Genomic DNA, 13965 nt, shown 5'->3' with positions numbered 1-13965 from the left:
TCCGCGCTTTCTTCCTTTTCTCCATCCTCATGGGGAACAGACGGTGCCTGAGGCAGCAACACGGGTGTCTCACATCAAGGAGACATTGATGAAAGCCCAAGCTAGTCTTCAAGCTGCTAAAGCGGTTTATAAGGGAGCAGCGGATAAACGCAGGAGAACGGGCCCGTTGTACCAAGTAGGGGATCTGGTTTGGTTGTCTACCCGGAACATCAGATTCCGTAAGTACAGTGTTTTCAACCCTAAATACATCGGCCCCTTTCCTGTTGTACAGCGTGTCAATCCTGTGGCCTTGAAACTCGGTTTGCCTAGACATTTGCGGATGCATCCGGTGTTTCACGTGTCGCTGTTGAAGCCCTCTTCCTCTCGACGGCGGCAGCCGCCTCCTCCGGTGGAGTCTCCTGATGGTCCTGAATACGAGGTGGATGGCATCCTGGATTCCAAACGGAGGGGTAAGGGCCTCTGTTATTTGGTGTCCTGGAAGGGGTATGGCCCGGAGGAGAACTCTTGGGAGCCGGCGTCGGGGGTGCATGCTCCTCGTCTGGTGGCGGAGTATCATGGACGTTTCCCTCTGCGGCCTGGCCCTATTGTGCGCTCTCGGTGAGGGGGGATATACTGTCATGAGCGGAAGCAACCCCTGAAGAGCGCCGGCAAATACGAGTCAGTCCACTAGGACTACATATCCCAGAATCCCCGGAGTTGTGGGCGGAGTATAAAGGGAGGAAGTTGACAACGCGGGGGCGTCGGATATTTTTGATCTGGACCGGGAGTTGGGCGTTTCGTGTTTGGAGTGCCGGTGTGCACCGAGAGATAGGCGGTGAGACGCTAACTGTTACACCTTGTGTGATCAAGGTGCTTCCCTGTTTTCGTTTCTTGTAACAGTTCAGCGCCCCTGTTGGCTGAGCCTAATTGCGTCGGCTCGTGCAGGGTGCGCTAAGAGCTGCAGGCTGTGTTGTCTTCTCCCCGGCGTACCCCGTTGGCAGAGCCTTCTTTCCTCGGCTCATGCGGGGAACGCCTTAAAGTACATTTCGGAAGTCTGTGTTGTGCCTGGTGGCGTCCCCCGTTGGCAGAGCCTTCTTTCCTCGGCTCATGCGGGGAACGCCTTAAAGTACGTTTCGAGAGTCTGTGTTGTGCCTGGTGGCGTCCCCCGTTGGCAGAGCCTTCTTGCATCGGCTCATGCGGGGAACGCCTAGTTTCTTTTCTTCCGTGTGGTGCATCCCTGTTGGCTGAGCCTTTTTTCACCGGCTCGTGCAGGGTGCGCTCCGTTTCCTTTTCTTTCGGTACCCCTGTTGGCAGAGCCTTCTTGCATCGGCTCATGCAGGGTGTACCTAGCTAACTGTATTCAGATCTGAGGCATCTTATCAGGTACTGTAGACCTTATATTACTTTTGGGTGACGTAACCTGTTATTCCAGCGATATTTTACCATACTTGGTACTTTGGTGTTGGTCAGTGCAAAATAGGGATCTGATATTGGAGACGCCCTCAGATTAGCATGGTATGTACTGAGCATGTTATTCCTATGAAATGGTCAGGATAGTGTTACCGCATTCACAAACAACCTCATATGATTGTGTATTACAGGTGGTGTGCTCTATGTTACATACCTGTTTGTTGGATCAGATAGAAGGGAAGAGACGTATCTTCAGGGTCTATTCTTAGTTTATTTACAGGTACTGGTCTCATTGATTATAGAGCATTAATGTGTTGTATGCACCCAGAATTGAGACAATCACCTTTTTCTTGTTTTGTCATTACAGTCCTCCCTCCCTGCTGTCCCCATCCTTTCCTTCCTGTTTATTATTTTTTCTCTGCCCTCACCTGATCCTTCTTGGGCCCTGGCTATAACAGCTTCGGGGTTCGGATAGATCAGGAGGTGGCCTTATTACATCATCCGGCTGATCCCGAGGACTTGGAGGATAACAGTGCAACAGTAGGGAAAGTTTTAGATAGCGGAGGGATAAAACTTACTATTCCCACTCCAGTCAGTGCAACAGTAATACAAGTGTTAGATTGCAGAGGGGTACAAATTACTATTCCCACTCCAGCGAGTGCAACAGTAGGGAAAGTGTTGGATAACAGAGAGATAAACTTTACCTTCCCACTTCAGTGAGTGCAACAGTAGGGAAAGTGTTGAATAGAGGAGGGATACAATTTAGTATTCTCACTTCAATCATTTCAAAATTAAAAACAAACAAAATATTATAAACAAAATTAACAAAAATACATTTTAAGTAAATAAAAAATATAAATGTTAAAAATTAAAATTAGAAATAATAAAAAAAAGAAAATTATGATGTTAAATACATATCACAAATATCTACAAATATTATATTAAATAAAATATTATATTAATTTTCAAACAAATACTTTGTTCTAGAAATTATTTATTAAGAAATACATTATTTATTACTATCATTTAGTCTATTTTCTTCCTACCCTATATCACCACAGAACTCATAACCCACATAGAAAATGTAAACAATTATTTGTATAATTAACATAATTATTTATCACTTAAACAAATATTTTTATTAAAAAACAAATTAAAACACATACACTTTTATTAACTTCCCACCCTTTCCCCCTTACAATCCCCACAACCCACACCTAAACTTAAACTGTAAGAACTGTAATTACACATTTAAAAAACTTTTTCTAATAAATAACAAATAGTATTTACAACTAAATATAAAGTAAGTACAATTAATTTACTCCCCACCATTCACCCTATAAACCTAAAACCTACACAAAATTGATAATTAAACAATAATACTAAATAATTAATTCATTCATTCATATCAATTAATAATAGATTTATTACCACCCTTTACCCCTAAAAACCCCACAACCCGCACATGAAAGTAATTCCACAATTATCATAATTAATTGTCAATTAATTCATATTAATCAACAACTAATTATTAATTAATTAAAAATAAATTACTTCCCACCCTTTACCTCTATTTACCCACCAGCCTGCAGCTACATTTTACCCCCAAAAATTAAAAACACAATTAACATTATAAAATCTCAATTAAAAAAATATTAATAAATATATTCATTAATTTATTATAATTAAAATACTTCCCACCCTATCCCCCTATAAACCCACAACCTGCTAAGGAACTAAACTATGCAAGATTTAGTCAAAATAAAATTAATAACTACTAAAAATGTAACACATATATTAAAAAACATAAACCATACATATATAAAAAATACATTATATATATATATATATATATATATATATAATACATTTAAAATATATACTAAATATATACTAAAATACATAACACTTATTAAAATATTGATATTTCGAACAAATGATATTAATGAGTTCTGTATGTTTTTTAAATCAATATTTCTTACCTTAAAGTAGATATTCTCCACCACAATATTCTTGATGTCGGTATTTCGGGGTCATGATGTTTAAAACTCGATATTAGTGTAAGTCGACTTTTTGACTGAATACCCTCAAAAACTACAAGGTGCCAGTTCCAAGGCTCCTAAAGACTCTTAAAAACTTGTCAGGTGACTGGTGGTTGGGCTGTATTGACTGACGTAGTTTTGTTGTGGGACCACGTTCGATGCCATGTCTATGTTATGTCTGGTGCTGTGTATCTCTCTCAGGTTACTTGCTTAATGCTTACATGTCACAATGCAGCTTATGTTGTTTATTGTTGTTCATGTTGCTATGCTCTTTACATGTGGTGAGCAAGCGCAACCCCGTGCTATTGCACAAGGTGTACCAGCCTATCACCAGCCGCCTCCGCACCACAGCCAGGAGCTCGCTGACTAATGCCAATCACTCACCATATATTTTTTGCTATTGCTGCGAGCTGCCGCCTCTTTCTTCTGGTTTGCTCCTCACCTCTGCCTCCTGGCTCCCCCCTCATGGCACTCAGGCTCTTGCTTGTGGCATTTGCAGTATTTATGGGGTGCTCAGGCTCACTGAAGTGTGCATGCTGTGTGCACTCCTGACCACGGGGTTAGGCTGGGCCTAAAGCTGAGGCTAGGGTGGGGTTGGGACCGAGTCTAGGGTCCCCTCTGATACAGTCCAGGATATTGACTATTGGGAGTGTTCACTGGGTTAGTATTTTGCGGTAACCACCGGGGTGTCAGCAAGCCACAGCCCTGCCACTATCAAATCATAGCCCTTCTAACTGCCAAAGCAGAGGCTGAGACAGAAGTGCAGTGCTGGAGCAGTGTGCAGATGTCGGCGGCCCGGTCTGGCCACATACACTGGCTTCTGTTTTCGAGTCCACATATGTCTTAGGCAGAGAAATTACAACGTTCTAAAAGTGTCATTTCTAAAACAGTAATGTCCATTAAGTTGGATTTTAAATTACTATTGAAATGACTCTTTGATTCATGCTTCTACCTCCTCGCAAACTGAAGTTAAGTATTACAAATTAGTTCAATGTGACTCAGTCTTTCCTCTGAGACGGCCAGTCTTGCCACAGTAAAAAACAACTTTTGAGGTTTTTCACCACCAAAGGTGAAACAGTGGGCATGTGAGCATGGAGGGTTTACCTTTGGGTGACTGACAGGTTTTAAAAAGGAATGTTTAGGCCTGGTAAAAGTTTATTTTGCCAGGTCTACATGGAGGTTTACATCTGCACACACTGGCTGCAGGAGAAGCCCTGGACACATGCTTTACAGTGCTACTATAGTGTGAGGCACAATGGGTGGTGCAGCCTACTTGTAGTATTTAATTTATCAACCCTAGGTACATGTAGTAACATATGGGGCCCGATTCTGATGAGGTTAGGAAATCTTCCCAATCAAATCGGTTTAGAAATGGTTCCCGACCGACTCGGATCGAGAGAGTCTGACCGGCCGAGTATGATGCATCCGGATGCTTACAGATACGATTTAGTTGGACTCCCATTGACTTATGTTATAGCCTACGTCCCTGACAGCATCGCAATCTGGCCCTCGGTCGGGAAGACACATTCCCAATCTGATTCGGAAGGAGCAAATGCCATTAGGAGGTTGGCAGGGCTTGAGTGCAGAGCCATATGAGGTCAGCAAAAATGGGTTCAGCAAAAGGAGGCAGATGACTCGGGGAGTATCAAGCAAAGATGGTCAACGCCAACAAAGAGTAATAAGGTTGGAGAATGGCTCTCCTAAATCAAGGTCAAGCATTATCGTGGGGGATGTTGTTGAAAAAGGGAAATTGCACAGCTGCCAGAAGATATAAAAAATTAGGCTGTTTTAAAACCCCCAAACAATATATTGTTTCCTTGCAGGTGCCTATTCCTATATATCAAAGTTCTGTCACATGGACCCAGATATGGACCTTACGGAGAGTTACGAGAAAAGGGACCATTTTTCAGCCCCAGACCTTCAGTGCATAATGTTTTCACAGATGATACAAGTGTAATCACCCCCAAAATTAAAACATCACCCAGCAGAAATGCTGGAGACTTGATCAATTGTGCAAAAGAAGCATTGGAAGAACTGGAGACATTCTACTTTAGCCAAGCTCAAGTTAAATTCCTAAAGCATACAGAGCAGTCATGGCCTATCCCCATGATCCAGTCCGTCCTTGAGAAAAGAATTAGATAGAGAAGAAGACAAATATGGGGAAAAGGAAGAGAAAATATAGATATATGGGTAAATCTCCACAAATTCCCACCAGCAAGGATCAGCCATCAGTATCATCATCAATGTTGGCATCACATTTTGGTGGAAGCACATAGCAAGGCTCCAGACAGAGGGGAAGCCGGTAAGACAGAAGGCAACTTATTGCTAAAACCAACTGTTTGATGACAGACTGACAGTGAGATGCAAGACTCAGACACTTTTGACCCAGATGGTGAAAGAAACAAAAGGGAAACACATACAGTCAAAGTGCCTGTACAACCTTATGGTCCACACAGCAAATAGATGCCCACAAGTCAAAACCTAAGACTCTGCTTTTTAATGTTATCCTCGAACCAAGCCTACACTTGGATCCTACTTCACCTGCTTGTAAAACGGCCCTGGCACAAAAAAAAGATTATAAAAGCAAAACTACAATTTTTCGTTCCTCAGGCTTATGTGGGCTGATGTAATATCTAGATTTTGAAGTGATACGTGCCAGTTATAGACATGGAAAGGTAAGTGCAATAATGAGAGAAAAAAAAACATTGTGAATGCGCCTGAAGCCATCAGCAAGGCAACTTGGAAAGCCGTTTGGAATGAATTGTCTCTACAATTTAGGAAAAGAGGGCCCAGGAATGGTGTGCCATCATTAAAATAATTTTAAAATAATCCACTTTCCTTAATTTTTAGGGGATTATTGCATTATATGCTATCTAGCTGGCAACCTACCTGAAATTGTCTTTTATATCATAAATTCAGGAGGAAGATTTCAGGGCCAAGTTCGTAGTGATTGTCGACCATCTTTCATATTATCATAAATGTAGAACCAAAGATTAGACACCCTAAACCATATTCATTTTTATTAGGACTGAGCAAAATGTTAATTCCCTTGCTAAATTCACAAAATTCAAAAGTTTTCCATTACATACAATTTGGAAAAATCCATGAATTGAGCAACTAAGAGCATTCACAATGTTTTGCTCCATTGAAGATTGGTCTAAGGATAAGCTGTTTTGCGGGAGCAGAAAATGTATCACAGGACGCATTTTGTCTGGGAATCGGTCACCTTGCCAGCTTCTGGCAAGAATTTTGAATGCGACGCTTGACTGTTTCAAATTTAACAGAAGATTTTGTTAGATTATTGTTGCCACACTTTGCCTAGTTTCACATAATTTACATGCAATTAAGCGGTTTTGCAAACTCCTAATTTTTATTTTCAATATTGTTCCAGCCTATCCCTTATTTTTCTGTATGCTCCTTTTTAGGTCACAGAGGTCTGCTAAAGGCATCTTGGGGACATTAAGAAAGTTCACATAAGAATTTATTCTGCTAGTTGTTTATTGTAAGAGGCTGGCTCATTATATAGTGTCCACCGATGATGAGTCCAGGCAACCTTTACTGATAGTGTTTAGGTCCCTGAAAACAAGAGCTCTCAATGCGTAGCTGTGGAGAGTCAGTAGGTGTGTAAACCAAGTGCATTCACCACTATAGTCAGTCAGTAAGATTGTCACACAAGAAGGAACCACAACAGGGGATTATAAAAATAAATTATGTTTCTTACTACACACTGGACACTAACTTGGTATATCTCCTACCCAGAGATATCAATTGCATACAAGAAATACTTTAGAAAGAGTTAAGTAACATAGGAAAACACATGGGGCCAACCGGGGAGCCAAACCATATACCAACATAGTGGGATGTGTTGTAAGTACCAAAACTGGACTAGTACCCAAAGATGAAGGTCCTTAGGAGAAACACAGTACCCAAGGTGAGTAGCCAGGGACCAGAAGTCGCTCAGGAGCAGAGTGGTTACACTGGGTCAAATGTACATAAGATAGCATGGGGTAAGTTGAGGTTGGAATTTTACAGTTCTAGGACCCTTCCCAAAGGCCTGTAGACACCAATGAAGGTTCTTGGAAGAACCACAGCTACAGCGTCTTAAGGACCAGGCCGGTGGAACCAAGATGAGGAATCCAGACGAGAAGAACCTGAACGAAGAGGGGACAGATCCTATACCGGTCGGTGAATTTAGGAAGGTCACAGATCCAGCAAGGGTAAGTCAGAGCCAGCTCTCAGCATGCAGCAGAGCCAGCAGGAATTGATGGAGCCCCCTTGAGGGCCTTCTGGCAGCAGGCACAGGGAGTCATGAGAAAGGTTCAACAACACGCAAGAGATGAAGTCTCACAATGCAGATTATGCATCGTTCTTCCAGTGGTGGAGGCTGGGGGTTCTTGGAGCTTGAAGACCTTTCTTGAAGAGAGCCAAAATGCCTTCGTAAATGCAAACAGACGTATTGCACAGAAAAGGAGTTCATGTCAGCTGGAGAGGAACTACAGTTATTGACGTTGCAGGGAAGACCAGTCAGGACTCTGGTGAACCAACAAACCACCATCAGCAAATCAGTTGTGAATTTAGAGGTGCCTGCAGATGCAGGGAAGTTATTCCTTCATTACATGGGGGATTCCTTCTAGCTGGGATGCAGGCTGAGTCCTAGGTGAGTCAAAGGGTGCACGGCCATGGAGTTTCAGAACTTGGAAAAACATAGGGACAAAGATGCAGCAGGAATCCTCCCATTAGAGCAGTTTTGTTGTAGGTCCTGGCTTGAAGAGCAGCAGAATTCGAGTATCCACCAACAGAAGATTGTGAGGTGTACAAGTACTTACCAGAGAATTCAGAAGAGAGAGCAATTGTGCTGGGTTCCTGATTATCAGGATCCCAGTGAACTACAGTCAAAACACACTGACACCAGCCAAAAGTGGGGGTATCAATGCCAGAAAGATCCTACTTTCTAACACTTACCATTGGCTTTGTGGTTTGTAACTCACGCTTTCTGGCTTTCTGTTTGCTGGCTGTATTTGCTTAAGTCTCTCAAGGTTTAATTTGTCCCTCCCGTTGCCTAAACTGTGTTTTCTGTATTCTTTCAGGGACACACATTCTATAAACAGGCCTTTGAATTTTGAATTTATCTTGTCACATTTGCTTGTGCATTTCAAGTCAGAGGTTAAATGTAAGGCCCTTGCTTGCAGGGAACTTGGCACTTATTTGCCTTTCTCTGACTTCAAAGTGAAAGGATTTATGCAAAATCATGCTAAGTGCAGCATAAGACGAGAAGGTATGTTCTTTTATGCGAGCACACAACAAGAAAAAATAACTGCTGACTTTTCAGAATATAAGTACAAATGAGGGATATCTTCTTCGTAATTCTGAACTGTGGTGGATAAAAATATTTGAATAGGATCACAACGCATCAATACACAATTGATGACATTTGCACACATTGTCATTTATGTCAATTAAAACCGTATTTCAGTGCAAATGTAATGGTAATTTCAATTGAAATGTGTTTCTGTAATGCAAATGTACTACCACACCAAACATACTCCACATTACACCATTCCACTCAATCCAACCCAATATACCACATCCCCCTCCTATCCCACTCTGTTCCAATCTACTCCAGTCTACCCCACTCCACTCCAATCTACTCCAATCTCCTACACTTCAATCAAGCTCAATCCACCCCACTCCAATGTAACTCAATCCAACCCATTCCACTCCAATATACCCGAATGCATTGACATCTAACCCACTCCATTCCAATTTACCCCACTCTATTCTAATTTACCCCACTTTAAACTCCACTGCAATCTATCCAACTACTCTCTACTATATTCTACCCCACTCCCCCACAATCTACCGCACTCCATTCTACCACACTACCACAATTTATCCCACTCCACTCTACCATACCCCACTCCACTCTAATCTAACCCACTCCACCACAACCCACCCACTCCAATCTACCACACCTGACTGTATCCAAATCTACTCCTCCCCAATGTACCCCAATCTAATGCACTCCAAACTATCTCACTGACCCATTCCCCTTCATCTACCCCACTCCAATCTACTCCACTCCATTACAATTTGCTCTTTTCTAATTCAACCAATCTACCACACCGTATCCCACCATAATCTCCCCCACTGCACTACACTCCAGTTGACCCCATTGCATTGAACTTCAATTGATCTCCCTCTACTCCACTTCAATCTATGCAGCTCCACTCCACTCCAATCTACTGCACACTACTGCAAACTACCCCACTCCAATCCACCCAGTCTACCTCACTCCGCTTTAACCCAGTCTACCACACCCCATTCCACTATACCCCACTCCACTGCACTCTAATCTACTACATGCCACTCAAATCTACCCCACTCTAGTCCAATCTAACCCACTCCACTCCACCCCACTCCAATCTATCCTACCCCGTTCCACTCCCAAACTTCCCAAGTCCAATCCACCCCGCTCCATTCTATGTCAATCTACCTAATTCCAATCTACCTCACTCCAAACTATCCCACTACTATCCATCTCACATCAATCTACCCCACTTCACTCCAGTCTACCCTACATCTCTCCAATCTACCCCATCTAAATCTACCCAATCTATTCCACTCCAATCTTCCCCACTCCCCCAGCCTACCCCTCTTCACACAATTCTACCACTTGCCACTCCAATCTACTCATCTCCACTCCAATCCACCTCACTCCACTCCAGTCTACCCTACTCCACTCCAATCTACTCCTCTCCACTCCAATGTATTCCACTCCACTCCAATCTACCCAGTCCACAGCACTTCACTCTTTCCTAATCTACCCCACTCCTCTGCAATCTATTACAATATATCTCGCTCCATTCTAACCCAATCTACCCCTCTTTGAATCTACCCCACTCCATTCTTATCTACCCCACTCTACTCTACCACACTCCAATTTGCCCCACTCTACCCAAGTTCGCCCCACTCTACCCCACTTCACCCCACTATAATCTATCCCACTCCAATCAAACCCACTCTACCCCACCCACCCCATTCCACCCATCTCCAATGTCCCCCACCCCAATCTACCATTTCCCAACATCTCTCCAATCTACTCCACTACAATCTACGCCACTCTAATCGACTCTACCCCAATCTACCCCATCTCACCCCCTCTTCTCACCTGCTGCAATCTACCGCACTCCACCCACTCTACCCCACCCCACTCTACCCCACTCCTATCAACCCCACTTCAATCATCCCTCTTCAATATACCTCACTCCGATCTACTCAACTCCATTCCAATGTACAGTACTCTAATTCACCAAATCTGCCTCACTCCAGCCTAATCTACCACCACCACTACACTCCACTCTTCCTCAATCTATCTCACTCCACTCCAATGCATCCAACTTCACTCCAATCTACTACATTCCACTCTATCCCAATCTACCCACTCCAATCCACACAATCTACTCCACTCCACTCTACCCCAATCTACCATACTTCATTCCACTCTGCCCAATCTTCCCCACTCCACTTCATTCCATACTCCAACTTGTCACATAAATATACCCCACTCCACTCCAATTTAACCAGCTTCATCCAAATCCATCCCACTTCACCCCACTCCAGTTTAGTATACCCCACTCCACCCCAAACGACCCCACTCCAATTTACTCCATCCAATCTACCCCACTCCCATCTACCCCAATCCACTGCGATCCACTCTTTCCCAATCTGCCCAATTTCACTCCAAACTACCCCATTCTACTCCAATCTAAACCACTCCACCCAAATATTCCCCACTGCACCCCAATCTACCCCAATTCAATCTGCACCACTCCAATCTACTGTGCTAATTTACCCAACTCCTGCATTCCAATATACTCCAATATACCCCACTCCATTCTGCCCACTCTACGCCAATGTAGCCCACTCAACTCTACCCCCAATCTGCCCTATTCCACTCTTCCGCAGTCTACCCCACTCCTATCTACTCTACCCCACACCACTAACTTTTAGCCATGCTAAACAGCAGCCACAATCGCATCGGTGAAGACCTATTGGCTTTGCCAATGCTTATAATGGACTGGCTTGACAGTGCAGCTGTCACCAAACAATTGTGCGAGATCCAACAGAAGAGGGTTTTTGTCACCTCCCATATTATGCAAGCCAGGAGTACATGTTTTGATTAGGCCAAGGTTGCGTGCTTAAGTGCTTAAACCAAAAAGAGCAGTTATAGGCCTTCTACTTTGCTGACTGAAGGGTTTGATGTGACAAGGTAGTTGATTGGTCGAGAATAGGAACACATAGGGTTGTTCAGAACTTAAGCTGTGTCAAGAACAAGCTGAATACTATTAATAAATTGGGATGCTAGACCGCGGACCACTTTGAAAGCAGCGACAGAAGATGAATACATCCACTGTGGATTGGATGGTGGATGTGAGAGTTCTATTTGGATATTGTGAGGTGTCTAAATGGAATGCATAATGGCGTCTTTACATACTGGTTGCGAATGAAGGAGTGAATGTGCCAGGAAGAAGATATTGATACAGTATCAATCAATAAATCAATCAGAGTACTTGTAAAGCGTGCTACTTACCCGTGAGGGTCTCAAGGCGCTGAGGGGAGGGGTTGCCGCTACTGCTCGAAGAGCCAGGTCTTGAGGAGTCTTCTGAAGGCGAGTAGGTCTTGGGTCTGCCGTAGGTGGGTTGGGAGGGTGTTCCAGGTCTTGGCAGCGAGGTAGGAGAAGGATCTGCTGCCGGAGGTTGTTCGTTGGATGCGGGGGACAGCGGCGATGGTGAGGCTGGCGGAGCGGTGCTGGTGGGTGGGTGTGTGGAAGCTGAGTCTGCTGTGCAGGTAGGCTGGTCCGGCGGTGTGAAGTGCTTTGTGTGCGTGGGTGAGGAGCTTGAAGGTGATCCTCTTGTCGATGGGGAGCCAGTGTAGGTCTCTCAGGTGGGGGGGTGTGGTGGTTGTGGCGGGGGACGTTGACGATCAGTCGGGCGGAGGCGTTTTGGATGCGTTGTAGTCGTTGTAGGTGTTTGGCTGGGATTCCTGCATAGAGTGCATTGCCATAGTCCAGTTTGCTGCTGACGAGGGACCGGTGTCACCGTTCTACTTGTTTCGGTCAGGATCCACTTGTAGATCTTGCAGAGCATGCGGAGGGTGTTGTAGCAGGAGGAGGAGACGGTGTTGACCTGTTTAGACATGGAGAGGGAGGAGTCGAGGATGAATCCTAGGTTGCGTACATGGTCGGTGGGTGTCTGTGCTGTTCCCAGTGTGGTCGGCCACCAGGAGTCGTCCCAGGCTGAGGGGGTGGGTCCGAGGATGACGACCTCCGTCTTGTCCGAGTTCAGTTTCAGACGGCTGCTCCTCATCCAGTCGGCGACGGCCTTCATTCCCTCGTGGAGGTTGGTTTTGGCGGTGTGTGGGTCCTTGGTGAGGAAGAGGATGAGCTGGGTGTCGTCGGCATAGGAGATGATGTTAAGGTCGTGATGGTGGGCCACTTGTGCGAGGGTGGCCATGTAGACATTGAACAGACTCAGGCTGAGTGATGAGCCCTGGGGTACGCCGCAGATGATGTTGGTGGCTTCTGATCTGAAGGGCGGGAGGCGGACGCTCTGGGTTCTGCCTGAGAGGAAGGATGTGGTGCAGTCAAGGGCCTTTTCTTGGATTCCGGCTTCTAGTAGGCGTGACTTTAGAGTGCGATGGCAGACCGTGTCGAAGGTGGCTGACGGGTCGAGGGGGATGAGGTCTGATATTTCGCCGTTGTCTAGTTCGCGCCTGATGACGTCTGTGGCGGCGATGAGGGCTGTCTCGGTGCTGTGGTTTCATCTGAACCTGGACTGGGACGGGTCCAAGATGTTGTTGTCTTCCAGATGGCGGGCCAGTTGCATATTGACAATTTTCTTGATGACCTTTGCCGTGAACGGGAGCAGGAGATGGGCCGGAAGTTCTTGAGGTCCTTAGGGTCCACCTTGGGCTTCTTGAGGAGGGCGTTGATTTCGGTGTGCTTCCAGCTTTCCAGGAATGTCGCTGTTTCGAAGGAGATGTTGATGACCTTCCGTAGTTGGGGTGTGATGGCTGTGTCTGCTTTGTTGACTACGTGGTGTGGGCACGGGTCTGACGGAGATCCTGAGTGGATGGAGTTCATGACTTTGTGTGTCTCGTCGTCATTGACGTTGGACCAGGAGGTCTGGCAGTTGGCGCTGGTGGTGTTCCCAGGGGAGGTGGAGTCTGGCGTAGTCGGGGCGATCGTGGTGTTAAAGCTGTCATGGATGTCAGCGATCTTGCGGTGGAAGAAGATGGCTAGTGAGTCGCACAGTTCTTGTGAGGGCGGGATGTCGTTGGCATTTGTGCTGGGGTTGGAGAGTTCCTTTACGATGCTTATGAGCTCTTTGCTGTCATGTGCGTTTTTATCCAGGTGGTCTTTGAAGGAGGATCTCTTGGCTAATCTGATGAGGTGGTGATGTCTGCGGGTGGCGTCCTTGTGGGCTGCGTGGTTGTACGGTGTGCGTTAGTGGAGCCATATCTTCTCCAGTTTCCG

Source organism: Lissotriton helveticus, chromosome 4_1 (assembly GCF_964261635.1).
Source record: "Lissotriton helveticus chromosome 4_1, aLisHel1.1, whole genome shotgun sequence".
NCBI lineage: Eukaryota > Metazoa > Chordata > Amphibia > Caudata > Salamandridae > Lissotriton > Lissotriton helveticus.
The sequence above is the reverse complement of the archived record's forward strand: the minus strand, read 5'-3'. Positions refer to the sequence as shown.